This window comes from Salmo salar, chromosome 03, assembly GCF_965601325.2.
Source record: "Salmo salar chromosome 03, fSalSal1, whole genome shotgun sequence".
Taxonomy (NCBI): Eukaryota; Metazoa; Chordata; class Actinopteri; order Salmoniformes; family Salmonidae; genus Salmo; species Salmo salar.
In genome coordinates, this window is record NC_138293.1 from 10,345,396 (window position 1) to 10,371,659 (window position 26,264).

The window sequence follows — 26,264 nt, forward strand, 5'->3', positions numbered from 1 at the left end:
TCAGAAATAGCTATCAAATCAATCACTTACCTTTGAAGATTTTCATCTGGTTGCAGTCACAAGAGTCTCAGCTACACAATAAATGTTTGTTTTGTTCAATAAAGTCCCACTTTATATCCCAAAAACTCAGTTTTGTTGGCTCGTTGTGTTCAGTAATCCACTGGCTCAAAGGCGGTCAAAACACGCAGACGAATACATCCGAATAGTACCGGTAAAGTTTGTTGAAACATGTCAAACGATTTTTATAATTAATCCTCAGGTTGTCAATTGTCTAAATTCTCGATAATATTTCAACCGGACAATAGCGTATTCAATAGAAAGGAAAAACAACGAAGGGCGCGCACTTGGTCATGTGCGCAAACCAACACTGCATGCTTCCTTAGTCCACTGACAGAAGGTCTCATTCTTGTTCATTTTTCAGAAAACAATCCTGAAACAATGTCTAAAGACTGTTGACATCTAGTGGAAGCCATAGGAACTGCAATCTGGGTCCTAACCCATTAGAAACTCAATAGGCATTCAATTGAAAACTTCCCACATCAAAAAAAATCCCACTTCCCGGATGGATTTTCCTCAGATTTTCACCTGCCATATCAGTTCTGTTATACTCACAGACATCATTTGAACGGTTTTGGAAACTTTACAGTGTGTTCTATCCAAATCTACCAATTATATGCATATCCTAGCTTCTGGGCCTGAGTAAAAGGTAGTTTACTTTGGGCACGCTTCTCATCCAGACGTCAAAATACTTCCCCTAAGCCATAAGAAGTTGAAATCCGTGTTCGAAGACTGATTTAAGTCTGTCAATCAATCACACAGCATCATCTGATATGGGAATTTGCAGTGTGCCAGGCTTTTATGAGAGACAATTGTCATCTAAAGCAGCATTGGTTTGGTTGTTTTCGTTCGAGATTTGTACTGTAAGCCACATTGGTACTTGTGCTGATTCATTGACTTCGCTGTTTAAAGAAGGTAGAGATTGCACACATAAAAACACTAACCACGACGTGATTTGAACACGGAACCTTCTGATCAGGAGTCAGACGCGCTACCGTTGCGCCACGAGGTCTTAGACAAAATGCATCTTTGGAGGTGATGCCTAGTTCAGATTTCGGTGACTGTATCATTTGGAATGGAGGCCTGGATCTCTGGGGAAATGTACCATCTGACAATGCCCCCTCGTCAGCATGTGCCTCTGCCCGACAGGTTAGGTGTATGAAAATAGGTAAATGCAGAGCCGAATAGCTCAGTCGGTAGAGCATCAGACTTTTAATCTGAGGGTCCAGGGTTCAAGTCCCTGTTCGGGCGCTGCTTTAATGTTCACCTTCTTTCAGCAGGCAGTCTTTCGATACTTGCATTTTGTCAGATTTAAAAATGGCTTTAGTGCGAAAGCATACCATGCGATTATCTGAGGACAGCGCCCCGCTTACAAAAGCATACAAACATTTTCCAACCATATAGAGGAGTCACGAAAGTCAGAAATAGCTATCAAATCAATCACTTACCTTTGAAGATTTTCATCTGGTTGCAGTCACAAGAGTCTCAGCTACACAATAAATGTTTGTTTTGTTCAATAAACTCCCTCTTTATATCCCAAAAACTCAGTTTTGTTGGCTCGTTGTGTTCAGTAATCCACTGGCTCAAAGACGGTCAAAACACGCAGACGAATACGTCCGAATAGTACCGGTAACGTTTGTTGAAACATGTCAAACGATTTTTATAATTAATCCTCAGTTTGTCAATTGTCTAAATACGCGATAATATTTCAACCGGACAATAGCGTATTCAATAGAAAGGAAAAACAACGAAGGGCGCGCACTTGGTCATGTGCGCAAACCAGCACTGCATGCTTCCTCAGTCCACTGACAGAAGGTCTCATTCTTCTTCATTTTTCAGAAAACAATCCTGAAATAATGTCTAAAGACTGTTGACATCTAGTGGAAGCCATAGGAACTGCAATCTTGGTCCTAACCCATTAGAAACTCAATAGGCATTCAATTGAAAACTTCCCACATCAAAAAAAATCCCACTTCCCGGATGGATTTTCCTCAGATTTTCACCTGCCATATCAGTTCTGTTATACTCACAGACATCATTTGAACGGTTTTGGAAACTTTACAGTGTGTTCTATCCAAATCTACCAATTATATGCATATCCTAGCTTCTGGGCCTGAGTAAAAGGTAGTTTACTTTGGGCACGCTTCTCATCCAGACGTCAAAATACTTCCCCTAAGCCATAAGAAGTTGAAATCCGTGTTCGAAGACTGATTTAAGTCTGTCAATCAATCACACAGCATCATCTGATATGGGAATTTGCAGTGTGCCAGGCTTTTATGAGAGACAATTGTCATCTAAAGCAGCATTGGTTTGGTTGTTTTCGTTCGAGATTTGTACTGTAAGCCACATTGGTACTTGTGCTTATTCATTGACTTCGCTGTTTAAAGAAGGTAGAGATTGCACACATAAAAACACTAACCACGATGTGATTTGAACACGGAACCTTCTGATCTGGAGTCAGATGCGCTACCGTTGCGCCACGAGGTCTTAGACAAAATGCATCTTTGGAGGTGATGCCTAGTTCAGATTTCGGTGACTGTATCATTTGGAATGGAGGCCTGGATCTCTGGGGAAATGTACCATCTGACAATGCCCCCTCGTCAGCACGTGCCTCTGCCCGACAGGTTAGGTGTATGAAAATAGGTAAATGCAGAGCCCGAATAGCTCAGTCGGTAGAGCATCAGACTTTTAATCTGAGGGTCCAGGGTTCAAGTCCCTGTTCGGGCGCTGCTTTAATGTTCACCTTCTTTCAGCAGGCAGTCTTTCGATACTTGCATTTTGTCAGATTTAAAAATGGCTTTAGTGCGAAAGCATACCATGCGATTATCTGAGGACAGCGCCCCGCTTACAAAAGCATACAAACATTTTCCAACCATATAGAGGAGTCACGAAAGTCAGAAATAGCTATCAAATCAATCACTTACCTTTGAAGATTTTCATCTGGTTGCAGTCACAAGAGTCTCAGCTACACAATAAATGTTTGTTTTGTTCAATAAAGTCCCTCTTTATATCCCAAAAACTCAGTTTTGTTGGCTCGTTGTGTTCAGTAATCCACTGGCTCAAAGACGGTCAAAACACGCAGACGAATACGTCCGAATAATACCGGTAACGTTTGTTGAAACATGTCAAACGATTTTTATAAATAATCCTCAGTTTGTCAATTGTCTAAATACGCGATAATATTTCAACCGGACAATAGTGTATTCAATAGAAAGGAAAAACAACGAAGGGCGCGCACTTGGTCATGTGCGCAAACCAGCACTGCATGCTTCCTCAGTCCACTGACAGAAGGTCTCATTCTTCTTCATTTTTCAGAAAACAATCCTGAAACAATGTCTAAAGACTGTTGACATCTAGTGGAAGCCATAGGAACTGCAATCTTGGTCCTAACCCATTAGAAACTCAATAGGCATTCAATTGAAAACTTCCCACATCAAAAAAAATCCCACTTCCCGGATGGATTTTACTCAGATTTTCACCTGCCATATCAGTTCTGTTATACTCACAGACATCATTTGAACGGTTTTGGAAACTTTACAGTGTGTTCTATCCAAATCTACCAATTATATGCATATCCTAGCTTCTGGGCCTGAGTAAAAGGTAGTTTACTTTGGGCACGCTTCTCATCCAGACGTCAAAATACTTCCCCTAAGCCATAAGAAGTTGAAATCCGTGTTCGAAGACTGATTTAAGTCTGTCAATCAATCACACAGCATCATCTGATATGGGAATTTGCAGTGTGCCAGGCTTTTATGAGAGACAATTGTCATCTAAAGCAGCATTGGTTTGGTTGTTTTCGTTGGAGATTTGTACTGTAAGCCACATTGGTACTTGTGCTGATTCATTGACTTCGCTGTTTAAAGAAGGTAGAGATTGCACACATAAAAACACTAACCACGACGTGATTTGAACACGGAACCTTCTGATCTGGAGTCAGATGCGCTACCGTTGCGCCACGAGGTCTTAGACAAAATGCATCTTTGGAGGTGATGCCTAGTTCAGATTTCGGTGACTGTAATCATTTGGAATGGAGGCCTGGATCTCTGGGGAAATGTACCATCTGACAATGCCCCCTCGTCAGCACGTGCCTCTGCCCGACAGGTTAGGTGTATGAAAATAGGTAAATGCAGAGCCCGAATAGCTCAGTCGGTAGAGCATCAGACTTTTAATCTGAGGGTCCAGGGTTCAAGTCCCTGTTCGGGCGCTGCTTTAATGTTCACCTTCTTTCAGCAGGCAGTCTTTCGATACTTGCATTTTGTCAGATTTAAAAATGGCTTTAGTGCGAAAGCATACCATGCGATTATCTGAGGACAGCGCCCCGCTTACAAAAGCATACAAACATTTTCCAACCATATAGAGGAGTCACGAAAGTCAGAAATAGCTATCAAATCAATCACTTACCTTTGAAGATTTTCATCTGGTTGCAGTCACAAGAGTCTCAGCTACACAATAAATGTTTGTTTTGTTCAATAAAGTCCCTCTTTATATCCCAAAAACTCAGTTTTGTTGGCTCGTTGTGTTCAGTAATCCACTGGCTCAAAGACGGTCAAAACACGCAGACGAATACGTCCGAATAATACCGGTAACGTTTGTTGAAACATGTCAAACGATTTTTATAAATAATCCTCAGTTTGTCAATTGTCTAAATACGCGATAATATTTCAACCGGACAATAGCGTATTCAATAGAAAGGAAAAACAACGAAGGGCGCGCACTTGGTCATGTGCACAAACCAGCACTGCATGCTTCCTCAGTCCACTGACAGAAGGTCTCATTCTTCTTCATTTTTCAGAAAACAATCCTGAAACAATGTCTAAAGACTGTTGACATCTAGTGGAAGCCATAGGAACTGCAATCTTGGTCCTAACCCATTAGAAACTCAATAGGCATTCAATTGAAAACTTCCCACATCAAAAAAAATCCCACTTCCCGGATGGATTTTCCTCAGATTTTCACCTGCCATATCAGTTCTGTTATACTCACAGACATCATTTGAACGGTTTTGGAAACTTTACAGTGTGTTCTATCCAAATCTACCAATTATATGCATATCCTAGCTTCTGGGCCTGAGTAAAAGGTAGTTTACTTTGGGCACGCTTCTCATCCAGACGTCAAAATACTTCCCCTAAGCCATAAGAAGTTGAAATCCGTGTTCGAAGACTGATTTAAGTCTGTCAATCAATCACACAGCATCATCTGATATGGGAATTTGCAGTGTGCCAGGCTTTTATGAGAGACAATTGTCATCTAAAGCAGCATTGGTTTGGTTGTTTTCGTTCGAGATTTGTACTGTAAGCCACATTGGTACTTGTGCTTATTCATTGACTTCGCTGTTTAAAGAAGGTAGAGATTGCACACATAAAAACACTAACCACGACGTGATTTGAACACGGAACCTTCTGATCTGGAGTCAGATGCGCTACCGTTGCGCCACGAGGTCTTAGACAAAATGCATCTTTGGAGGTGATGCCTAGTTCAGATTTCGGTGACTGTATCATTTGGAATGGAGGCCTGGATCTCTGGGGAAATGTACCATCTGACAATGCCCCCTCGTCAGCACGTGCCTCTGCCCGACAGGTTAGGTGTATGAAAATAGGTAAATGCAGAGCCCGAATAGCTCAGTCGGTAGAGCATCAGACTTTTAATCTGAGGGTCCAGGGTTCAAGTCCCTGTTCGGGCGCTGCTTTAATGTTCACCTTCTTTCAGCAGGCAGTCTTTCGATACTTGCATTTTGTCAGATTTAAAAATGGCTTTAGTGCGAAAGCATACCATGCGATTATCTGAGGACAGCGCCCCGCTTACAAAAGCATACAAACATTTTCCAACCATATAGAGGAGTCACGAAAGTCAGAAATAGCTATCAAATCAATCACTTACCTTTGAAGATTTTCATCTGGTTGCAGTCACAAGAGTCTCAGCTACACAATAAATGTTTGTTTTGTTCAATAAACTCCCTCTTTATATCCCAAAAACTCAGTTTTGTTGGCTCGTTGTGTTCAGTAATCCACTGGCTCAAAGACGGTCAAAACACGCAGACGAATACGTCCGAATAGTACCGGTAACGTTTGTTGAAACATGTCAAACGATTTTTATAATTAATCCTCAGTTTGTCAATTGTCTAAATACGCGATAATATTTCAACCGGACAATAGCGTATTCAATAGAAAGGAAAAACAACGAAGGGCGCGCACTTGGTCATGTGCGCAAACCAGCACTGCATGCTTCCTCAGTCCACTGACAGAAGGTCTCATTCTTCTTCATTTTTCAGAAAACAATCCTGAAATAATGTCTAAAGACTGTTGACATCTAGTGGAAGCCATAGGAACTGCAATCTTGGTCCTAACCCATTAGAAACTCAATAGGCATTCAATTGAAAACTTCCCACATCAAAAAAAATCCCACTTCCCGGATGGATTTTCCTCAGATTTTCACCTGCCATATCAGTTCTGTTATACTCACAGACATCATTTGAACGGTTTTGGAAACTTTACAGTGTGTTCTATCCAAATCTACCAATTATATGCATATCCTAGCTTCTGGGCCTGAGTAAAAGGTAGTTTACTTTGGGCACGCTTCTCATCCAGACGTCAAAATACTTCCCCTAAGCCATAAGAAGTTGAAATCCGTGTTCGAAGACTGATTTAAGTCTGTCAATCAATCACACAGCATCATCTGATATGGGAATTTGCAGTGTGCCAGGCTTTTATGAGAGACAATTGTCATCTAAAGCAGCATTGGTTTGGTTGTTTTCGTTCGAGATTTGTACTGTAAGCCACATTGGTACTTGTGCTTATTCATTGACTTCGCTGTTTAAAGAAGGTAGAGATTGCACACATAAAAACACTAACCACGATGTGATTTGAACACGGAACCTTCTGATCTGGAGTCAGATGCGCTACCGTTGCGCCACGAGGTCTTAGACAAAATGCATCTTTGGAGGTGATGCCTAGTTCAGATTTCGGTGACTGTATCATTTGGAATGGAGGCCTGGATCTCTGGGGAAATGTACCATCTGACAATGCCCCCTCGTCAGCACGTGCCTCTGCCCGACAGGTTAGGTGTATGAAAATAGGTAAATGCAGAGCCCGAATAGCTCAGTCGGTAGAGCATCAGACTTTTAATCTGAGGGTCCAGGGTTCAAGTCCCTGTTCGGGCGCTGCTTTAATGTTCACCTTCTTTCAGCAGGCAGTCTTTCGATACTTGCATTTTGTCAGATTTAAAAATGGCTTTAGTGCGAAAGCATACCATGCGATTATCTGAGGACAGCGCCCCGCTTACAAAAGCATACAAACATTTTCCAACCATATAGAGGAGTCACGAAAGTCAGAAATAGCTATCAAATCAATCACTTACCTTTGAAGATTTTCATCTGGTTGCAGTCACAAGAGTCTCAGCTACACAATAAATGTTTGTTTTGTTCAATAAAGTCCCTCTTTATATCCCAAAAACTCAGTTTTGTTGGCTCGTTGTGTTCAGTAATCCACTGGCTCAAAGACGGTCAAAACACGCAGACGAATACGTCCGAATAATACCGGTAACGTTTGTTGAAACATGTCAAACGATTTTTATAAATAATCCTCAGTTTGTCAATTGTCTAAATACGCGATAATATTTCAACCGGACAATAGCGTATTCAATAGAAAGGAAAAACAACGAAGGGCGCGCACTTGGTCATGTGCGCAAACCAGCACTGCATGCTTCCTCAGTCCACTGACAGAAGGTCTCATTCTTCTTCATTTTTCAGAAAACAATCCTGAAACAATGTCTAAAGACTGTTGACATCTAGTGGAAGCCATAGGAACTGCAATCTTGGTCCTAACCCATTAGAAACTCAATAGGCATTCAATTGAAAACTTCCCACATCAAAAAAAATCCCACTTCCCGGATGGATTTTACTCAGATTTTCACCTGCCATATCAGTTCTGTTATACTCACAGACATCATTTGAACGGTTTTGGAAACTTTACAGTGTGTTCTATCCAAATCTACCAATTATATGCATATCCTAGCTTCTGGGCCTGAGTAAAAGGTAGTTTACTTTGGGCACGCTTCTCATCCAGACGTCAAAATACTTCCCCTAAGCCATAAGAAGTTGAAATCCGTGTTCGAAGACTGATTTAAGTCTGTCAATCAATCACACAGCATCATCTGATATGGGAATTTGCAGTGTGCCAGGCTTTTATGAGAGACAATTGTCATCTAAAGCAGCATTGGTTTGGTTGTTTTCGTTGGAGATTTGTACTGTAAGCCACATTGGTACTTGTGCTGATTCATTGACTTCGCTGTTTAAAGAAGGTAGAGATTGCACACATAAAAACACTAACCACGACGTGATTTGAACACGGAACCTTCTGATCTGGAGTCAGATGCGCTACCGTTGCGCCACGAGGTCTTAGACAAAATGCATCTTTGGAGGTGATGCCTAGTTCAGATTTCGGTGACTGTAATCATTTGGAATGGAGGCCTGGATCTCTGGGGAAATGTACCATCTGACAATGCCCCCTCGTCAGCACGTGCCTCTGCCCGACAGGTTAGGTGTATGAAAATAGGTAAATGCAGAGCCCGAATAGCTCAGTCGGTAGAGCATCAGACTTTTAATCTGAGGGTCCAGGGTTCAAGTCCCTGTTCGGGCGCTGCTTTAATGTTCACCTTCTTTCAGCAGGCAGTCTTTCGATACTTGCATTTTGTCAGATTTAAAAATGGCTTTAGTGCGAAAGCATACCATGCGATTATCTGAGGACAGCGCCCCGCTTACAAAAGCATACAAACATTTTCCAACCATATAGAGGAGTCACGAAAGTCAGAAATAGCTATCAAATCAATCACTTACCTTTGAAGATTTTCATCTGGTTGCAGTCACAAGAGTCTCAGCTACACAATAAATGTTTGTTTTGTTCAATAAAGTCCCTCTTTATATCCCAAAAACTCAGTTTTGTTGGCTCGTTGTGTTCAGTAATCCACTGGCTCAAAGACGGTCAAAACACGCAGACGAATACGTCCGAATAATACCGGTAACGTTTGTTGAAACATGTCAAACGATTTTTATAAATAATCCTCAGTTTGTCAATTGTCTAAATACGCGATAATATTTCAACCGGACAATAGCGTATTCAATAGAAAGGAAAAACAACGAAGGGCGCGCACTTGGTCATGTGCACAAACCAGCACTGCATGCTTCCTCAGTCCACTGACAGAAGGTCTCATTCTTCTTCATTTTTCAGAAAACAATCCTGAAACAATGTCTAAAGACTGTTGACATCTAGTGGAAGCCATAGGAACTGCAATCTTGGTCCTAACCCATTAGAAACTCAATAGGCATTCAATTGAAAACTTCCCACATCAAAAAAAATCCCACTTCCCGGATGGATTTTCCTCAGATTTTCACCTGCCATATCAGTTCTGTTATACTCACAGACATCATTTGAACGGTTTTGGAAACTTTACAGTGTGTTCTATCCAAATCTACCAATTATATGCATATCCTAGCTTCTGGGCCTGAGTAAAAGGTAGTTTACTTTGGGCACGCTTCTCATCCAGACGTCAAAATACTTCCCCTAAGCCATAAGAAGTTGAAATCCGTGTTCGAAGACTGATTTAAGTCTGTCAATCAATCACACAGCATCATCTGATATGGGAATTTGCAGTGTGCCAGGCTTTTATGAGAGACAATTGTCATCTAAAGCAGCATTGGTTTGGTTGTTTTCGTTCGAGATTTGTACTGTAAGCCACATTGGTACTTGTGCTTATTCATTGACTTCGCTGTTTAAAGAAGGTAGAGATTGCACACATAAAAACACTAACCACGACGTGATTTGAACACGGAACCTTCTGATCTGGAGTCAGATGCGCTACCGTTGCGCCACGAGGTCTTAGACAAAATGCATCTTTGGAGGTGATGCCTAGTTCAGATTTCGGTGACTGTATCATTTGGAATGGAGGCCTGGATCTCTGGGGAAATGTACCATCTGACAATGCCCCCTCGTCAGCACGTGCCTCTGCCCGACAGGTTAGGTGTATGAAAATAGGTAAATGCAGAGCCCGAATAGCTCAGTCGGTAGAGCATCAGACTTTTAATCTGAGGGTCCAGGGTTCAAGTCCCTGTTCGGGCGCTGCTTTAATGTTCACCTTCTTTCAGCAGGCAGTCTTTCGATACTTGCATTTTGTCAGATTTAAAAATGGCTTTAGTGCGAAAGCATACCATGCGATTATCTGAGGACAGCGCCCCGCTTACAAAAGCATACAAACATTTTCCAACCATATAGAGGAGTCACGAAAGTCAGAAATAGCTATCAAATCAATCACTTACCTTTGAAGATTTTCATCTGGTTGCAGTCACAAGAGTCTCAGCTACACAATAAATGTTTGTTTTGTTCAATAAAGTCCCTCTTTATATCCCAAAAACTCAGTTTTGTTGGCTCGTTGTGTTCAGTAATCCACTGGCTCAAAGACGGTCAAAACACGCAGACGAATACGTCCGAATAATACCGGTAACGTTTGTTGAAACATGTCAAACGATTTTTATAAATAATCCTCAGTTTGTCAATTGTCTAAATACGCGATAATATTTCAACCGGACAATAGCGTATTCAATAGAAAGGAAAAACAACGAAGGGCGCGCACTTGGTCATGTGCACAAACCAGCACTGCATGCTTCCTCAGTCCACTGACAGAAGGTCTCATTCTTCTTCATTTTTCAGAAAACAATCCTGAAACAATGTCTAAAGACTGTTGACATCTAGTGGAAGCCATAGGAACTGCAATCTTGGTCCTAACCCATTAGAAACTCAATAGGCATTCAATTGAAAACTTCCCACATCAAAAAAAATCCCACTTCCCGGATGGATTTTCCTCAGATTTTCACCTGCCATATCAGTTCTGTTATACTCACAGACATCATTTGAACGGTTTTGGAAACTTTACAGTGTGTTCTATCCAAATCTACCAATTATATGCATATCCTAGCTTCTGGGCCTGAGTAAAAGGTAGTTTACTTTGGGCACGCTTCTCATCCAGACGTCAAAATACTTCCCCTAAGCCATAAGAAGTTGAAATCCGTGTTCGAAGACTGATTTAAGTCTGTCAATCAATCACACAGCATCATCTGATATGGGAATTTGCAGTGTGCCAGGCTTTTATGAGAGACAATTGTCATCTAAAGCAGCATTGGTTTGGTTGTTTTCGTTCGAGATTTGTACTGTAAGCCACATTGGTACTTGTGCTTATTCATTGACTTCGCTGTTTAAAGAAGGTAGAGATTGCACACATAAAAACACTAACCACGATGTGATTTGAACACGGAACCTTCTGATCTGGAGTCAGATGCGCTACCGTTGCGCCACGAGGTCTTAGACAAAATGCATCTTTGGAGGTGATGCCTAGTTCAGATTTCGGTGACTGTATCATTTGGAATGGAGGCCTGGATCTCTGGGGAAATGTACCATCTGACAATGCCCCCTCGTCAGCACGTGCCTCTGCCCGACAGGTTAGGTGTATGAAAATAGGTAAATGCAGAGCCCGAATAGCTCAGTCGGTAGAGCATCAGACTTTTAATCTGAGGGTCCAGGGTTCAAGTCCCTGTTCGGGCGCTGCTTTAATGTTCACCTTCTTTCAGCAGGCAGTCTTTCGATACTTGCATTTTGTCAGATTTAAAAATGGCTTTAGTGCGAAAGCATACCATGCGATTATCTGAGGACAGCGCCCCGCTTACAAAAGCATACAAACATTTTCCAACCATATAGAGGAGTCACGAAAGTCAGAAATAGCTATCAAATCAATCACTTACCTTTGAAGATTTTCATCTGGTTGCAGTCACAAGAGTCTCAGCTACACAATAAATGTTTGTTTTGTTCAATAAAGTCCCTCTTTATATCCCAAAAACTCAGTTTTGTTGGCTCGTTGTGTTCAGTAATCCACTGGCTCAAAGACGGTCAAAACACGCAGACGAATACGTCCGAATAATACCGGTAACGTTTGTTGAAACATGTCAAACGATTTTTATAAATAATCCTCAGTTTGTCAATTGTCTAAATACGCGATAATATTTCAACCGGACAATAGCGTATTCAATAGAAAGGAAAAACAACGAAGGGCGCGCACTTGGTCATGTGCGCAAACCAGCACTGCATGCTTCCTCAGTCCACTGACAGAAGGTCTCATTCTTCTTCATTTTTCAGAAAACAATCCTGAAACAATGTCTAAAGACTGTTGACATCTAGTGGAAGCCATAGGAACTGCAATCTTGGTCCTAACCCATTAGAAACTCAATAGGCATTCAATTGAAAACTTCCCACATCAAAAAAAATCCCACTTCCCGGATGGATTTTACTCAGATTTTCACCTGCCATATCAGTTCTGTTATACTCACAGACATCATTTGAACGGTTTTGGAAACTTTACAGTGTGTTCTATCCAAATCTACCAATTATATGCATATCCTAGCTTCTGGGCCTGAGTAAAAGGTAGTTTACTTTGGGCACGCTTCTCATCCAGACGTCAAAATACTTCCCCTAAGCCATAAGAAGTTGAAATCCGTGTTCGAAGACTGATTTAAGTCTGTCAATCAATCACACAGCATCATCTGATATGGGAATTTGCAGTGTGCCAGGCTTTTATGAGAGACAATTGTCATCTAAAGCAGCATTGGTTTGGTTGTTTTCGTTGGAGATTTGTACTGTAAGCCACATTGGTACTTGTGCTGATTCATTGACTTCGCTGTTTAAAGAAGGTAGAGATTGCACACATAAAAACACTAACCACGACGTGATTTGAACACGGAACCTTCTGATCTGGAGTCAGATGCGCTACCGTTGCGCCACGAGGTCTTAGACAAAATGCATCTTTGGAGGTGATGCCTAGTTCAGATTTCGGTGACTGTAATCATTTGGAATGGAGGCCTGGATCTCTGGGGAAATGTACCATCTGACAATGCCCCCTCGTCAGCACGTGCCTCTGCCCGACAGGTTAGGTGTATGAAAATAGGTAAATGCAGAGCCCGAATAGCTCAGTCGGTAGAGCATCAGACTTTTAATCTGAGGGTCCAGGGTTCAAGTCCCTGTTCGGGCGCTGCTTTAATGTTCACCTTCTTTCAGCAGGCAGTCTTTCGATACTTGCATTTTGTCAGATTTAAAAATGGCTTTAGTGCGAAAGCATACCATGCGATTATCTGAGGACAGCGCCCCGCTTACAAAAGCATACAAACATTTTCCAACCATATAGAGGAGTCACGAAAGTCAGAAATAGCTATCAAATCAATCACTTACCTTTGAAGATTTTCATCTGGTTGCAGTCACAAGAGTCTCAGCTACACAATAAATGTTTGTTTTGTTCAATAAAGTCCCTCTTTATATCCCAAAAACTCAGTTTTGTTGGCTCGTTGTGTTCAGTAATCCACTGGCTCAAAGACGGTCAAAACACGCAGACGAATACGTCCGAATAATACCGGTAACGTTTGTTGAAACATGTCAAACGATTTTTATAAATAATCCTCAGTTTGTCAATTGTCTAAATACGCGATAATATTTCAACCGGACAATAGCGTATTCAATAGAAAGGAAAAACAACGAAGGGCGCGCACTTGGTCATGTGCACAAACCAGCACTGCATGCTTCCTCAGTCCACTGACAGAAGGTCTCATTCTTCTTCATTTTTCAGAAAACAATCCTGAAACAATGTCTAAAGACTGTTGACATCTAGTGGAAGCCATAGGAACTGCAATCTTGGTCCTAACCCATTAGAAACTCAATAGGCATTCAATTGAAAACTTCCCACATCAAAAAAAATCCCACTTCCCGGATGGATTTTCCTCAGATTTTCACCTGCCATATCAGTTCTGTTATACTCACAGACATCATTTGAACGGTTTTGGAAACTTTACAGTGTGTTCTATCCAAATCTACCAATTATATGCATATCCTAGCTTCTGGGCCTGAGTAAAAGGTAGTTTACTTTGGGCACGCTTCTCATCCAGACGTCAAAATACTTCCCCTAAGCCATAAGAAGTTGAAATCCGTGTTCGAAGACTGATTTAAGTCTGTCAATCAATCACACAGCATCATCTGATATGGGAATTTGCAGTGTGCCAGGCTTTTATGAGAGACAATTGTCATCTAAAGCAGCATTGGTTTGGTTGTTTTCGTTCGAGATTTGTACTGTAAGCCACATTGGTACTTGTGCTTATTCATTGACTTCGCTGTTTAAAGAAGGTAGAGATTGCACACATAAAAACACTAACCACGACGTGATTTGAACACGGAACCTTCTGATCTGGAGTCAGATGCGCTACCGTTGCGCCACGAGGTCTTAGACAAAATGCATCTTTGGAGGTGATGCCTAGTTCAGATTTCGGTGACTGTATCATTTGGAATGGAGGCCTGGATCTCTGGGGAAATGTACCATCTGACAATGCCCCCTCGTCAGCACGTGCCTCTGCCCGACAGGTTAGGTGTATGAAAATAGGTAAATGCAGAGCCCGAATAGCTCAGTCGGTAGAGCATCAGACTTTTAATCTGAGGGTCCAGGGTTCAAGTCCCTGTTCGGGCGCTGCTTTAATGTTCACCTTCTTTCAGCAGGCAGTCTTTCGATACTTGCATTTTGTCAGATTTAAAAATGGCTTTAGTGCGAAAGCATACCATGCGATTATCTGAGGACAGCGCCCCGCTTACAAAAGCATACAAACATTTTCCAACCATATAGAGGAGTCACGAAAGTCAGAAATAGCTATCAAATCAATCACTTACCTTTGAAGATTTTCATCTGGTTGCAGTCACAAGAGTCTCAGCTACACAATAAATGTTTGTTTTGTTCAATAAACTCCCTCTTTATATCCCAAAAACTCAGTTTTGTTGGCTCGTTGTGTTCAGTAATCCACTGGCTCAAAGACGGTCAAAACACGCAGACGAATACGTCCGAATAGTACCGGTAACGTTTGTTGAAACATGTCAAACGATTTTTATAATTAATCCTCAGTTTGTCAATTGTCTAAATACGCGATAATATTTCAACCGGACAATAGCGTATTCAATAGAAAGGAAAAACAACGAAGGGCGCGCACTTGGTCATGTGCGCAAACCAGCACTGCATGCTTCCTCAGTCCACTGACAGAAGGTCTCATTCTTCTTCATTTTTCAGAAAACAATCCTGAAATAATGTCTAAAGACTGTTGACATCTAGTGGAAGCCATAGGAACTGCAATCTTGGTCCTAACCCATTAGAAACTCAATAGGCATTCAATTGAAAACTTCCCACATCAAAAAAAATCCCACTTCCCGGATGGATTTTCCTCAGATTTTCACCTGCCATATCAGTTCTGTTATACTCACAGACATCATTTGAACGGTTTTGGAAACTTTACAGTGTGTTCTATCCAAATCTACCAATTATATGCATATCCTAGCTTCTGGGCCTGAGTAAAAGGTAGTTTACTTTGGGCACGCTTCTCATCCAGACGTCAAAATACTTCCCCTAAGCCATAAGAAGTTGAAATCCGTGTTCGAAGACTGATTTAAGTCTGTCAATCAATCACACAGCATCATCTGATATGGGAATTTGCAGTGTGCCAGGCTTTTATGAGAGACAATTGTCATCTAAAGCAGCATTGGTTTGGTTGTTTTCGTTCGAGATTTGTACTGTAAGCCACATTGGTACTTGTGCTTATTCATTGACTTCGCTGTTTAAAGAAGGTAGAGATTGCACACATAAAAACACTAACCACGATGTGATTTGAACACGGAACCTTCTGATCTGGAGTCAGATGCGCTACCGTTGCGCCACGAGGTCTTAGACAAAATGCATCTTTGGAGGTGATGCCTAGTTCAGATTTCGGTGACTGTATCATTTGGAATGGAGGCCTGGATCTCTGGGGAAATGTACCATCTGACAATGCCCCCTCGTCAGCACGTGCCTCTGCCCGACAGGTTAGGTGTATGAAAATAGGTAAATGCAGAGCCCGAATAGCTCAGTCGGTAGAGCATCAGACTTTTAATCTGAGGGTCCAGGGTTCAAGTCCCTGTTCGGGCGCTGCTTTAATGTTCACCTTCTTTCAGCAGGCAGTCTTTCGATACTTGCATTTTGTCAGATTTAAAAATGGCTTTAGTGCGAAAGCATACCATGCGATTATCTGAGGACAGCGCCCCGCTTACAAAAGCATACAAACATTTTCCAACCATATAGAGGAGTCACGAAAGTCAGAAATAGCTATCAAATCAATCACTTACCTTTGAAGATTTTCATCTGGTTGCAGTCACAAGAGTCTCAGCTACACAATAAATGTTTGTTTTGTTCAATAAAGTCCCTCTTTATATCCCAAAAACTCAGTTTTGTTGGCTCGTTGTGTTCAGTAATCCACTGGCTCAAAGACGGTCAAAACACGCAGACGAATACGTCCGAATAATACCGGTAACGTTTGTTGAAACATGTCAAACGATTTTTATAAATAATCCTCAGTTTGTCAATTGTCTAAATACGCGATAATATTTCAACCGGACAATAGCGTATTCAATAGAAAGGAAAAACAACGAAGGGCGCGCACTTGGTCATGTGCACAAACCAGCACTGCATGCTTCCTCAGTCCACTGACAGAAGGTCTCATTCTTCTTCATTTTTCAGAAAACAATCCTGAAACAATGTCTAAAGACTGTTGACATCTAGTGGAAGCCATAGGAACTGCAATCTTGGTCCTAACCCATTAGAAACTCAATAGGCATTCAATTGAAAACTTCCCACATCAAAAAAAATCCCACTTCCCGGATGGATTTTCCTCAGATTTTCACCTGCCATATCAGTTCTGTTATACTCACAGACATCATTTGAACGGTTTTGGAAACTTTACAGTGTGTTCTATCCAAATCTACCAATTATATGCATATCCTAGCTTCTGGGCCTGAGTAAAAGGTAGTTTACTTTGGGCACGCTTCTCATCCAGACCTCAAAATACTTCCCCTAAGCCATAAGAAGTTGAAATCCGTGTTCGAAGACTGATTTAAGTCTGTCAATCAATCACACAGCATCATCTGATATGGGAATTTGCAGTGTGCCAGGCTTTTATGAGAGACAATTGTCATCTAAAGCAGCATTGGTTTGGTTGTTTTCGTTCGAGATTTGTACTGTAAGCCACATTGGTACTTGTGCTTATTCATTGACTTCGCTGTTTAAAGAAGGTAGAGATTGCACACATAAAAACACTAACCACGACGTGATTTGAACACGGAACCTTCTGATCTGGAGTCAGATGCGCTACCGTTGCGCCACGAGGTCTTAGACAAAATGCATCTTTGGAGGTGATGCCTAGTTCAGATTTCGGTGACTGTATCATTTGGAATGGAGGCCTGGATCTCTGGGGAAATGTACCATCTGACAATGCCCCCTCGTCAGCACGTGCCTCTGCCCGACAGGTTAGGTGTATGAAAATAGGTAAATGCAGAGCCCGAATAGCTCAGTCGGTAGAGCATCAGACTTTTAATCTGAGGGTCCAGGGTTCAAGTCCCTGTTCGGGCGCTGCTTTAATGTTCACCTTCTTTCAGCAGGCAGTCTTTCGATACTTGCATTTTGTCAGATTTAAAAATGGCTTTAGTGCGAAAGCATACCATGCGATTATCTGAGGACAGCGCCCCGCTTACAAAAGCATACAAACATTTTCCAACCATATAGAGGAGTCACGAAAGTCAGAAATAGCTATCAAATCAATCACTTACCTTTGAAGATTTTCATCTGGTTGCAGTCACAAGAGTCTCAGCTACACAATAAATGTTTGTTTTGTTCAATAAAGTCCCTCTTTATATCCCAAAAACTCAGTTTTGTTGGCTCGTTGTGTTCAGTAATCCACTGGCTCAAAGACGGTCAAAACACGCAGACGAATACGTCCGAATAATACCGGTAACGTTTGTTGAAACATGTCAAACGATTTTTATAAATAATCCTCAGTTTGTCAATTGTCTAAATACGCGATAATATTTCAACCGGACAATAGCGTATTCAATAGAAAGGAAAAACAACGAAGGGCGCGCACTTGGTCATGTGCGCAAACCAGCACTGCATGCTTCCTCAGTCCACTGACAGAAGGTCTCATTCTTCTTCATTTTTCAGAAAACAATCCTGAAACAATGTCTAAAGACTGTTGACATCTAGTGGAAGCCATAGGAACTGCAATCTTGGTCCTAACCCATTAGAAACTCAATAGGCATTCAATTGAAAACTTCCCACATCAAAAAAAATCCCACTTCCCGGATGGATTTTACTCAGATTTTCACCTGCCATATCAGTTCTGTTATACTCACAGACATCATTTGAACGGTTTTGGAAACTTTACAGTGTGTTCTATCCAAATCTACCAATTATATGCATATCCTAGCTTCTGGGCCTGAGTAAAAGGTAGTTTACTTTGGGCACGCTTCTCATCCAGACGTCAAAATACTTCCCCTAAGCCATAAGAAGTTGAAATCCGTGTTCGAAGACTGATTTAAGTCTGTCAATCAATCACACAGCATCATCTGATATGGGAATTTGCAGTGTGCCAGGCTTTTATGAGAGACAATTGTCATCTAAAGCAGCATTGGTTTGGTTGTTTTCGTTGGAGATTTGTACTGTAAGCCACATTGGTACTTGTGCTGATTCATTGACTTCGCTGTTTAAAGAAGGTAGAGATTGCACACATAAAAACACTAACCACGACGTGATTTGAACACGGAACCTTCTGATCTGGAGTCAGATGCGCTACCGTTGCGCCACGAGGTCTTAGACAAAATGCATCTTTGGAGGTGATGCCTAGTTCAGATTTCGGTGACTGTAATCATTTGGAATGGAGGCCTGGATCTCTGGGGAAATGTACCATCTGACAATGCCCCCTCGTCAGCACGTGCCTCTGCCCGACAGGTTAGGTGTATGAAAATAGGTAAATGCAGAGCCCGAATAGCTCAGTCGGTAGAGCATCAGACTTTTAATCTGAGGGTCCAGGGTTCAAGTCCCTGTTCGGGCGCTGCTTTAATGTTCACCTTCTTTCAGCAGGCAGTCTTTCGATACTTGCATTTTGTCAGATTTAAAAATGGCTTTAGTGCGAAAGCATACCATGCGATTATCTGAGGACAGCGCCCCGCTTACAAAAGCATACAAACATTTTCCAACCATATAGAGGAGTCACGAAAGTCAGAAATAGCTATCAAATCAATCACTTACCTTTGAAGATTTTCATCTGGTTGCAGTCACAAGAGTCTCAGCTACACAATAAATGTTTGTTTTGTTCAATAAAGTCCCTCTTTATATCCCAAAAACTCAGTTTTGTTGGCTCGTTGTGTTCAGTAATCCACTGGCTCAAAGACGGTCAAAACACGCAGACGAATACGTCCGAATAATACCGGTAACGTTTGTTGAAACATGTCAAACGATTTTTATAAATAATCCTCAGTTTGTCAATTGTCTAAATACGCGATAATATTTCAACCGGACAATAGCGTATTCAATAGAAAGGAAAAACAACGAAGGGCGCGCACTTGGTCATGTGCACAAACCAGCACTGCATGCTTCCTCAGTCCACTGACAGAAGGTCTCATTCTTCTTCATTTTTCAGAAAACAATCCTGAAACAATGTCTAAAGACTGTTGACATCTAGTGGAAGCCATAGGAACTGCAATCTTGGTCCTAACCCATTAGAAACTCAATAGGCATTCAATTGAAAACTTCCCACATCAAAAAAAATCCCACTTCCCGGATGGATTTTCCTCAGATTTTCACCTGCCATATCAGTTCTGTTATACTCACAGACATCATTTGAACGGTTTTGGAAACTTTACAGTGTGTTCTATCCAAATCTACCAATTATATGCATATCCTAGCTTCTGGGCCTGAGTAAAAGGTAGTTTACTTTGGGCACGCTTCTCATCCAGACGTCAAAATACTTCCCCTAAGCCATAAGAAGTTGAAATCCGTGTTCGAAGACTGATTTAAGTCTGTCAATCAATCACACAGCATCATCTGATATGGGAATTTGCAGTGTGCCAGGCTTTTATGAGAGACAATTGTCATCTAAAGCAGCATTGGTTTGGTTGTTTTCGTTCGAGATTTGTACTGTAAGCCACATTGGTACTTGTGCTTATTCATTGACTTCGCTGTTTAAAGAAGGTAGAGATTGCACACATAAAAACACTAACCACGACGTGATTTGAACACGGAACCTTCTGATCTGGAGTCAGATGCGCTACCGTTGCGCCACGAGGTCTTAGACAAAATGCATCTTTGGAGGTGATGCCTAGTTCAGATTTCGGTGACTGTATCATTTGGAATGGAGGCCTGGATCTCTGGGGAAATGTACCATCTGACAATGCCCCCTCGTCAGCACGTGCCTCTGCCCGACAGGTTAGGTGTATGAAAATAGGTAAATGCAGAGCCCGAATAGCTCAGTCGGTAGAGCATCAGACTTTTAATCTGAGGGTCCAGGGTTCAAGTCCCTGTTCGGGCGCTGCTTTAATGTTCACCTTCTTTCAGCAGGCAGTCTTTCGATACTTGCATTTTGTCAGATTTAAAAATGGCTTTAGTGCGAAAGCATACCATGCGATTATCTGAGGACAGCGCCCCGCTTACAAAAGCATACAAACATTTTCCAACCATATAGAGGAGTCACGAAAGTCAGAAATAGCTATCAAATCAATCACTTACCTTTGAAGATTTTCATCTGGTTGCAGTCACAAGAGTCTCAGCTACACAATAAATGTTTGTTTTGTTCAATAAAGTCCCTCTTTATATCCCAAAAACTCAGTTTTGTTGGCTCGTTGTGTTCAGTAATCCACTGGCTCAAAGACGGTCAAAACACGCAGACGAATACGTCCGAATAATACCGGTAACGTTTGTTGAAACATGTCAAACGATTTTTATAAATAATCCTCAGTTTGTCAATTGTCTAAATACGCGATAATATTTCAACCGGACAATAGCGTATTCAATAGAAAGGAAAAACAACGAAGGGCGCGCACTTGGTCATGTGCGCAAACCAGCACTGCATGCTTCCTCAGTCCACTGACAGAAGGTCTCATTCTTCTTCATTTTTCAGAAAACAATCCTGAAACAATGTCTAAAGACTGTTGACATCTAGTGGAAGCCATAGGAACTGCAATCTTGGTCCTAACCCATTAGAAACTCAATAGGCATTCAATTGAAAACTTCCCACATCAAAAAAAATCCCACTTCCCGGATGGATTTTACTCAGATTTTCACCTGCCATATCAGTTCTGTTATACTCACAGACATCATTTGAACGGTTTTGGAAACTTTACAGTGTGTTCTATCCAAATCTACCAATTATATGCATATCCTAGCTTCTGGGCCTGAGTAAAAGGTAGTTTACTTTGGGCACGCTTCTCATCCAGACGTCAAAATACTTCCCCTAAGCCATAAGAAGTTGAAATCCGTGTTCGAAGACTGATTTAAGTCTGTCAATCAATCACACAGCATCATCTGATATGGGAATTTGCAGTGTGCCAGGCTTTTATGAGAGACAATTGTCATCTAAAGCAGCATTGGTTTGGTTGTTTTCGTTGGAGATTTGTACTGTAAGCCACATTGGTACTTGTGCTGATTCATTGACTTCGCTGTTTAAAGAAGGTAGAGATTGCACACATAAAAACACTAACCACGACGTGATTTGAACACGGAACCTTCTGATCTGGAGTCAGATGCGCTACCGTTGCGCCACGAGGTCTTAGACAAAATGCATCTTTGGAGGTGATGCCTAGTTCAGATTTCGGTGACTGTAATCATTTGGAATGGAGGCCTGGATCTCTGGGGAAATGTACCATCTGACAATGCCCCCTCGTCAGCACGTGCCTCTGCCCGACAGGTTAGGTGTATGAAAATAGGTAAATGCAGAGCCCGAATAGCTCAGTCGGTAGAGCATCAGACTTTTAATCTGAGGGTCCAGGGTTCAAGTCCCTGTTCGGGCGCTGCTTTAATGTTCACCTTCTTTCAGCAGGCAGTCTTTCGATACTTGCATTTTGTCAGATTTAAAAATGGCTTTAGTGCGAAAGCATACCATGCGATTATCTGAGGACAGCGCCCCGCTTACAAAAGCATACAAACATTTTCCAACCATATAGAGGAGTCACGAAAGTCAGAAATAGCTATCAAATCAATCACTTACCTTTGAAGATTTTCATCTGGTTGCAGTCACAAGAGTCTCAGCTACACAATAAATGTTTGTTTTGTTCAATAAAGTCCCTCTTTATATCCCAAAAACTCAGTTTTGTTGGCTCGTTGTGTTCAGTAATCCACTGGCTCAAAGACGGTCAAAACACGCAGACGAATACGTCCGAATAATACCGGTAACGTTTGTTGAAACATGTCAAACGATTTTTATAAATAATCCTCAGTTTGTCAATTGTCTAAATACGCGATAATATTTCAACCGGACAATAGCGTATTCAATAGAAAGGAAAAACAACGAAGGGCGCGCACTTGGTCATGTGCACAAACCAGCACTGCATGCTTCCTCAGTCCACTGACAGAAGGTCTCATTCTTCTTCATTTTTCAGAAAACAATCCTGAAACAATGTCTAAAGACTGTTGACATCTAGTGGAAGCCATAGGAACTGCAATCTTGGTCCTAACCCATTAGAAACTCAATAGGCATTCAATTGAAAACTTCCCACATCAAAAAAAATCCCACTTCCCGGATGGATTTTCCTCAGATTTTCACCTGCCATATCAGTTCTGTTATACTCACAGACATCATTTGAACGGTTTTGGAAACTTTACAGTGTGTTCTATCCAAATCTACCAATTATATGCATATCCTAGCTTCTGGGCCTGAGTAAAAGGTAGTTTACTTTGGGCACGCTTCTCATCCAGACGTCAAAATACTTCCCCTAAGCCATAAGAAGTTGAAATCCGTGTTCGAAGACTGATTTAAGTCTGTCAATCAATCACACAGCATCATCTGATATGGGAATTTGCAGTGTGCCAGGCTTTTATGAGAGACAATTGTCATCTAAAGCAGCATTGGTTTGGTTGTTTTCGTTCGAGATTTGTACTGTAAGCCACATTGGTACTTGTGCTTATTCATTGACTTCGCTGTTTAAAGAAGGTAGAGATTGCACACATAAAAACACTAACCACGACGTGATTTGAACACGGAACCTTCTGATCTGGAGTCAGATGCGCTACCGTTGCGCCACGAGGTCTTAGACAAAATGCATCTTTGGAGGTGATGCCTAGTTCAGATTTCGGTGACTGTATCATTTGGAATGGAGGCCTGGATCTCTGGGGAAATGTACCATCTGACAATGCCCCCTCGTCAGCACGTGCCTCTGCCCGACAGGTTAGGTGTATGAAAATAGGTAAATGCAGAGCCCGAATAGCTCAGTCGGTAGAGCATCAGACTTTTAATCTGAGGGTCCAGGGTTCAAGTCCCTGTTCGGGCGCTGCTTTAATGTTCACCTTCTTTCAGCAGGCAGTCTTTCGATACTTGCATTTTGTCAGATTTAAAAATGGCTTTAGTGCGAAAGCATACCATGCGATTATCTGAGGACAGCGCCCCGCTTACAAAAGCATACAAACATTTTCCAACCATATAGAGGAGTCACGAAAGTCAGAAATAGCTATCAAATCAATCACTTACCTTTGAAGATTTTCATCTGGTTGCAGTCACAAGAGTCTCAGCTACACAATAAATGTTTGTTTTGTTCAATAAAGTCCCTCTTTATATCCCAAAAACTCAGTTTTGTTGGCTCGTTGTGTTCAGTAATCCACTGGCTCAAAGACGGTCAAAACACGCAGACGAATACGTCCGAATAATACCGGTAACGTTTGTTGAAACATGTCAAACGATTTTTATAAATAATCCTCAGTTTGTCAATTGTCTAAATACGCGATAATATTTCAACCGGACAATAGCGTATTCAATAGAAAGGAAAAACAACGAAGGGCGCGCACTTGGTCATGTGCACAAACCAGCACTGCATGCTTCCTCAGTCCACTGACAGAAGGTCTCATTCTTCTTCATTTTTCAGAAAACAATCCTGAAACAATGTCTAAAGACTGTTGACATCTAGTGGAAGCCATAGGAACTGCAATCTTGGTCCTAACCCATTAGAAACTCAATAGGCATTCAATTGAAAACTTCCCACATCAAAAAAAATCCCACTTCCCGGATGGATTTTCCTCAGATTTTCACCTGCCATATCAGTTCTGTTATACTCACAGACATCATTTGAACGGTTTTGGAAACTTTACAGTGTGTTCTATCCAAATCTACCAATTATATGCATATCCTAGCTTCTGGGCCTGAGTAAAAGGTAGTTTACTTTGGGCACGCTTCTCATCCAGACCTCAAAATACTTCCCCTAAGCCATAAGAAGTTGAAATCCGTGTTCGAAGACTGATTTAAGTCTGTCAATCAATCACACAGCATCATCTGATATGGGAATTTGCAGTGTGCCAGGCTTTTATGAGAGACAATTGTCATCTAAAGCAGCATTGGTTTGGTTGTTTTCGTTCGAGATTTGTACTGTAAGCCACATTGGTACTTGTGCTTATTCATTGACTTCGCTGTTTAAAGAAGGTAGAGATTGCACACATAAAAACACTAACCACGACGTGATTTGAACACGGAACCTTCTGATCTGGAGTCAGATGCGCTACCGTTGCGCCACGAGGTCTTAGACAAAATGCATCTTTGGAGGTGATGCCTAGTTCAGATTTCGGTGACTGTATCATTTGGAATGGAGGCCTGGATCTCTGGGGAAATGTACCATCTGACAATGCCCCCTCGTCAGCACGTGCCTCTGCCCGACAGGTTAGGTGTATGAAAATAGGTAAATGCAGAGCCCGAATAGCTCAGTCGGTAGAGCATCAGACTTTTAATCTGAGGGTCCAGGGTTCAAGTCCCTGTTCGGGCGCTGCTTTAATGTTCACCTTCTTTCAGCAGGCAGTCTTTCGATACTTGCATTTTGTCAGATTTAAAAATGGCTTTAGTGCGAAAGCATACCATGCGATTATCTGAGGACAGCGCCCCGCTTACAAAAGCATACAAACATTTTCCAACCATATAGAGGAGTCACGAAAGTCAGAAATAGCTATCAAATCAATCACTTACCTTTGAAGATTTTCATCTGGTTGCAGTCACAAGAGTCTCAGCTACACAATAAATGTTTGTTTTGTTCAATAAAGTCCCTCTTTATATCCCAAAAACTCAGTTTTGTTGGCTCGTTGTGTTCAGTAATCCACTGGCTCAAAGACGGTCAAAACACGCAGACGAATACGTCCGAATAATACCGGTAACGTTTGTTGAAACATGTCAAACGATTTTTATAAATAATCCTCAGTTTGTCAATTGTCTAAATACGCGATAATATTTCAACCGGACAATAGCGTATTCAATAGAAAGGAAAAACAACGAAGGGCGCGCACTTGGTCATGTGCACAAACCAGCACTGCATGCTTCCTCAGTCCACTGACAGAAGGTCTCATTCTTCTTCATTTTTCAGAAAACAATCCTGAAACAATGTCTAAAGACTGTTGACATCTAGTGGAAGCCATAGGAACTGCAATCTTGGTCCTAACCCATTAGAAACTCAATAGGCATTCAATTGAAAACTTCCCACATCAAAAAAAATCCCACTTCCCGGATGGATTTTCCTCAGATTTTCACCTGCCATATCAGTTCTGTTATACTCACAGACATCATTTGAACGGTTTTGGAAACTTTACAGTGTGTTCTATCCAAATCTACCAATTATATGCATATCCTAGCTTCTGGGCCTGAGTAAAAGGTAGTTTACTTTGGGCACGCTTCTCATCCAGACCTCAAAATACTTCCCCTAAGCCATAAGAAGTTGAAATCCGTGTTCGAAGACTGATTTAAGTCTGTCAATCAATCACACAGCATCATCTGATATGGGAATTTGCAGTGTGCCAGGCTTTTATGAGAGACAATTGTCATCTAAAGCAGCATTGGTTTGGTTGTTTTCGTTCGAGATTTGTACTGTAAGCCACATTGGTACTTGTGCTTATTCATTGACTTCGCTGTTTAAAGAAGGTAGAGATTGCACACATAAAAACACTAACCACGACGTGATTTGAACACGGAACCTTCTGATCTGGAGTCAGATGCGCTACCGTTGCGCCACGAGGTCTTAGACAAAATGCATCTTTGGAGGTGATGCCTAGTTCAGATTTCGGTGACTGTATCATTTGGAATGGAGGCCTGGATCTCTGGGGAAATGTACCATCTG

The 26,264-nt window shown here is 41.6% G+C and overlaps 30 non-coding genes across 30 annotated transcripts; 16 read left to right on the forward strand and 14 right to left on the reverse strand.

Moving 5' to 3' along the window:
• Positions 1-997: 997 nt before the first annotated feature.
• Positions 998-1,069, reverse strand: trnaw-cca (transfer RNA tryptophan (anticodon CCA)). Its single transcript has one exon. It is a non-coding gene; the product is annotated as a tRNA-Arg (tRNA).
• A 1,642-nt stretch (positions 1,070-2,711) lies between these two features.
• On the forward strand, positions 2,712-2,784 carry trnak-uuu (transfer RNA lysine (anticodon UUU)). The gene has a single exon. It is a non-coding gene; the product is annotated as a tRNA-Lys (tRNA).
• Positions 2,785-3,948: 1,164 nt separating this feature from the next.
• On the reverse strand, positions 3,949-4,020 carry trnaw-cca (transfer RNA tryptophan (anticodon CCA)). Its single transcript has one exon. It is a non-coding gene; the product is annotated as a tRNA-Trp (tRNA).
• Positions 4,021-4,188: 168 nt separating this feature from the next.
• On the forward strand, positions 4,189-4,261 carry trnak-uuu (transfer RNA lysine (anticodon UUU)). Its single transcript has one exon. It is a non-coding gene; the product is annotated as a tRNA-Lys (tRNA).
• A 1,164-nt stretch (positions 4,262-5,425) lies between these two features.
• On the reverse strand, positions 5,426-5,497 carry trnaw-cca (transfer RNA tryptophan (anticodon CCA)). Its single transcript has one exon. It is a non-coding gene; the product is annotated as a tRNA-Trp (tRNA).
• A 167-nt stretch (positions 5,498-5,664) lies between these two features.
• Positions 5,665-5,737, forward strand: trnak-uuu (transfer RNA lysine (anticodon UUU)). Its single transcript has one exon. It is a non-coding gene; the product is annotated as a tRNA-Lys (tRNA).
• A 1,403-nt stretch (positions 5,738-7,140) lies between these two features.
• On the forward strand, positions 7,141-7,213 carry trnak-uuu (transfer RNA lysine (anticodon UUU)). Its single transcript has one exon. It is a non-coding gene; the product is annotated as a tRNA-Lys (tRNA).
• Positions 7,214-8,377: 1,164 nt separating this feature from the next.
• On the reverse strand, positions 8,378-8,449 carry trnaw-cca (transfer RNA tryptophan (anticodon CCA)). Its single transcript has one exon. It is a non-coding gene; the product is annotated as a tRNA-Trp (tRNA).
• A 168-nt stretch (positions 8,450-8,617) lies between these two features.
• On the forward strand, positions 8,618-8,690 carry trnak-uuu (transfer RNA lysine (anticodon UUU)). The gene has a single exon. It is a non-coding gene; the product is annotated as a tRNA-Lys (tRNA).
• A 1,164-nt stretch (positions 8,691-9,854) lies between these two features.
• On the reverse strand, positions 9,855-9,926 carry trnaw-cca (transfer RNA tryptophan (anticodon CCA)). The gene has a single exon. It is a non-coding gene; the product is annotated as a tRNA-Trp (tRNA).
• A 167-nt stretch (positions 9,927-10,093) lies between these two features.
• On the forward strand, positions 10,094-10,166 carry trnak-uuu (transfer RNA lysine (anticodon UUU)). Its single transcript has one exon. It is a non-coding gene; the product is annotated as a tRNA-Lys (tRNA).
• Positions 10,167-11,569: 1,403 nt separating this feature from the next.
• trnak-uuu (transfer RNA lysine (anticodon UUU)) lies at positions 11,570-11,642 on the forward strand. The gene has a single exon. It is a non-coding gene; the product is annotated as a tRNA-Lys (tRNA).
• Positions 11,643-12,806: 1,164 nt separating this feature from the next.
• On the reverse strand, positions 12,807-12,878 carry trnaw-cca (transfer RNA tryptophan (anticodon CCA)). The gene has a single exon. It is a non-coding gene; the product is annotated as a tRNA-Trp (tRNA).
• Positions 12,879-13,046: 168 nt separating this feature from the next.
• On the forward strand, positions 13,047-13,119 carry trnak-uuu (transfer RNA lysine (anticodon UUU)). The gene has a single exon. It is a non-coding gene; the product is annotated as a tRNA-Lys (tRNA).
• A 1,164-nt stretch (positions 13,120-14,283) lies between these two features.
• Positions 14,284-14,355, reverse strand: trnaw-cca (transfer RNA tryptophan (anticodon CCA)). The gene has a single exon. It is a non-coding gene; the product is annotated as a tRNA-Trp (tRNA).
• Positions 14,356-14,522: 167 nt separating this feature from the next.
• On the forward strand, positions 14,523-14,595 carry trnak-uuu (transfer RNA lysine (anticodon UUU)). The gene has a single exon. It is a non-coding gene; the product is annotated as a tRNA-Lys (tRNA).
• A 1,403-nt stretch (positions 14,596-15,998) lies between these two features.
• Positions 15,999-16,071, forward strand: trnak-uuu (transfer RNA lysine (anticodon UUU)). Its single transcript has one exon. It is a non-coding gene; the product is annotated as a tRNA-Lys (tRNA).
• Positions 16,072-17,235: 1,164 nt separating this feature from the next.
• Positions 17,236-17,307, reverse strand: trnaw-cca (transfer RNA tryptophan (anticodon CCA)). The gene has a single exon. It is a non-coding gene; the product is annotated as a tRNA-Trp (tRNA).
• Positions 17,308-17,474: 167 nt separating this feature from the next.
• On the forward strand, positions 17,475-17,547 carry trnak-uuu (transfer RNA lysine (anticodon UUU)). The gene has a single exon. It is a non-coding gene; the product is annotated as a tRNA-Lys (tRNA).
• A 1,164-nt stretch (positions 17,548-18,711) lies between these two features.
• Positions 18,712-18,783, reverse strand: trnaw-cca (transfer RNA tryptophan (anticodon CCA)). Its single transcript has one exon. It is a non-coding gene; the product is annotated as a tRNA-Trp (tRNA).
• Positions 18,784-18,951: 168 nt separating this feature from the next.
• trnak-uuu (transfer RNA lysine (anticodon UUU)) lies at positions 18,952-19,024 on the forward strand. The gene has a single exon. It is a non-coding gene; the product is annotated as a tRNA-Lys (tRNA).
• A 1,164-nt stretch (positions 19,025-20,188) lies between these two features.
• On the reverse strand, positions 20,189-20,260 carry trnaw-cca (transfer RNA tryptophan (anticodon CCA)). The gene has a single exon. It is a non-coding gene; the product is annotated as a tRNA-Trp (tRNA).
• Positions 20,261-20,427: 167 nt separating this feature from the next.
• trnak-uuu (transfer RNA lysine (anticodon UUU)) lies at positions 20,428-20,500 on the forward strand. The gene has a single exon. It is a non-coding gene; the product is annotated as a tRNA-Lys (tRNA).
• A 1,164-nt stretch (positions 20,501-21,664) lies between these two features.
• trnaw-cca (transfer RNA tryptophan (anticodon CCA)) lies at positions 21,665-21,736 on the reverse strand. Its single transcript has one exon. It is a non-coding gene; the product is annotated as a tRNA-Trp (tRNA).
• Positions 21,737-21,904: 168 nt separating this feature from the next.
• Positions 21,905-21,977, forward strand: trnak-uuu (transfer RNA lysine (anticodon UUU)). The gene has a single exon. It is a non-coding gene; the product is annotated as a tRNA-Lys (tRNA).
• A 1,164-nt stretch (positions 21,978-23,141) lies between these two features.
• On the reverse strand, positions 23,142-23,213 carry trnaw-cca (transfer RNA tryptophan (anticodon CCA)). Its single transcript has one exon. It is a non-coding gene; the product is annotated as a tRNA-Trp (tRNA).
• A 167-nt stretch (positions 23,214-23,380) lies between these two features.
• On the forward strand, positions 23,381-23,453 carry trnak-uuu (transfer RNA lysine (anticodon UUU)). The gene has a single exon. It is a non-coding gene; the product is annotated as a tRNA-Lys (tRNA).
• Positions 23,454-24,617: 1,164 nt separating this feature from the next.
• trnaw-cca (transfer RNA tryptophan (anticodon CCA)) lies at positions 24,618-24,689 on the reverse strand. Its single transcript has one exon. It is a non-coding gene; the product is annotated as a tRNA-Trp (tRNA).
• Positions 24,690-24,856: 167 nt separating this feature from the next.
• On the forward strand, positions 24,857-24,929 carry trnak-uuu (transfer RNA lysine (anticodon UUU)). Its single transcript has one exon. It is a non-coding gene; the product is annotated as a tRNA-Lys (tRNA).
• Positions 24,930-26,093: 1,164 nt separating this feature from the next.
• trnaw-cca (transfer RNA tryptophan (anticodon CCA)) lies at positions 26,094-26,165 on the reverse strand. Its single transcript has one exon. It is a non-coding gene; the product is annotated as a tRNA-Trp (tRNA).
• Between the last annotated feature and the right edge of the window lie 99 nt (positions 26,166-26,264).